This window comes from Cryptomeria japonica, chromosome 9 (genome assembly GCF_030272615.1).
Source record: "Cryptomeria japonica chromosome 9, Sugi_1.0, whole genome shotgun sequence".
Classification (NCBI taxonomy): domain Eukaryota; kingdom Viridiplantae; phylum Streptophyta; class Pinopsida; order Cupressales; family Cupressaceae; genus Cryptomeria; species Cryptomeria japonica.
Genome location: NC_081413.1, coordinates 86,498,679 through 86,500,951, shown reverse-complemented (window position 1 = coordinate 86,500,951; position 2,273 = coordinate 86,498,679).

Below are 2,273 nucleotides of genomic sequence, written 5' to 3'. Positions count from 1 at the left end.
TACAATAAAATGTCTTGTGAGAAACAAATACCCTAGTAGATATCCAGCAAACGCTTCGCACGAAGTTAACAAAAGATACGACTATCCAATCAAACATCTGCAATCAACTGATCAAACTGTCTTATCAATTGTATCATATCCATATCAACATGATCATTATCTTGTCTTAAACAGAAGAGGATACACTCGAAATCAGACAGGTCAATCTTAAACGGGGTCCGCAACTTTCTGAGATCAGACATTATCAACCATCACATCAAACAACTGCGAACGAAGGCATAAGGTCAGTATAGCTGCTGAATTTTGTCCGGGTCAGTCTTTATCTTTTTATCATTTGGCGATAGATTATGTTCCTATGCTACTCAAGGATGTCCACAAGTGACTAGAGGAGCCATGATGGGCATTATCTTTTTCTTTGTTTGTTGCTTGTCTGCTACGTGTTTGTTTCTTCAATGAGATATCTTTACATCTTGGTTCCTTATACCCTGATGTGCTAAGCTCCATTGTTCAATAATAAGGCTTAGTGATGAATATATATTGACGCAATAAAATATGTGACACAGGTTTGTGATTCATTCAATTTCATTCTCATTCTCATCTCATTTGCTTATTGATAGTTTATTGATTTCTCATCTTCTCTCTAAATCGTATTCTTTCTAAACATTATTTTCTCATCATCTCTTTCTTAATCATTTTATATCATCTAACATTATTCTATTTCATCAATCTATTTTCTCATATTCTATCTTAATATCATTTTCACATCACCTATCTCTATCTCAAATCAACTAACCATTCTTCTATCTTTCATCTCACATTCTTCTTTTTTCGAGAGATCATTCATATCTTTAATGCATAAACAATCTCTCGAGGGGGCATTACACCCTAAGTATCACCGAGGCATACTGGGGCAAAAATTTTCATTTTCTTTGAAACAACGTCATTCTGACATTGTCTCAAAGAGAGGCAAATGTAGACACCTAAAAATGTCTCATTGATCATGTACTAATTATTCGTCTAATTAGTTAAATAATTATTTAATTATTTAATTAAGTTAATTAATCTATTTCTTCTAATTTCATATTTCCTCATAATCTTTCTAATTATTCTATTTCTATTTCTATCATCATTTAATCATTTTAATCATTTTCTAATATTAATTAAATATTTATTATTTAATTAATTATGGTTAATTCCCTAATTTAAATAATCTTTATTATTTAAATAAATTAATTCTCAATTTCTATTTCCTATTCTATCATCATTTAATCATTTCCTAAATATTAAATAATATTTATTATTTAATTAATTATGATTAATTCCCCAATTTAAATAATCTTCATTATTTAAATAAATTACTAATTTCTCAATTTCTATCTCTAATCATCTAATCATTCAACTCTCTTCTAAATATTAATTAAATATTTATTATATAATTAATTGTGATTTAATCCTTTAAATTAAATAATCTTTATTATTTAATTAAATTCTATTTCTAAATAATTAAATGGTTTCTTTAAATTATTTAATTAACTAATTAATTCTTCCATTTCCAAATCCCCAAACTCTAATTTCATTTAAATTCATATTCTTCTAATTTCTTCCAAATTTAAATACATGTGCATGATTTCAAAAATCAAATTGAAAATCAAAGTCAAGTTCTAAATATATTCAAAGGCTAAATTGAATTAATAAATTCAATTATTTGAATAATATCTCATGCAAAGATTAAATTGATAATCTAAATCTAAATGCAAGCACATGCTAAATTAATTAATTAAATTATTTATCTCTTCAACTTCTATTTCCATCTTTCAGTTAGCTTTTTCTAAATTTAGCTCTCTGTGTCATCTTCTTTATTTCCTCCAATCATTCTTTTTCTTCCTTCAGTCAGTTTTTTCTCAATCAGTTGACTCAATTAATCTATTCAATCTATTGAGTTTCACTCCTACAATCAACAATTCAACTATTAAATTGCATTTGAGCTCACCTGAGTCTACACCTCTTGATCATTCTGTTCCACCTTTCAATCAATCTTTTCCAATTTTCTATAAATTAAGCATCCAATCTCCATTTTCAATACTCCTCAATCTTGAACAATTTCTTGGAATCACGAACTTCGAATCTTTGTATCACTTGCAGGTTACCAACGCAATATCTGAGAGCCATCATACCATGAAGAGGAGAGGGAGCAATGGAAGCAATATGCAATCTTGGGATAGGGAGCTTTAATTAATTTCATTCATAATTCCTATTGCTTTGATTGTATCATT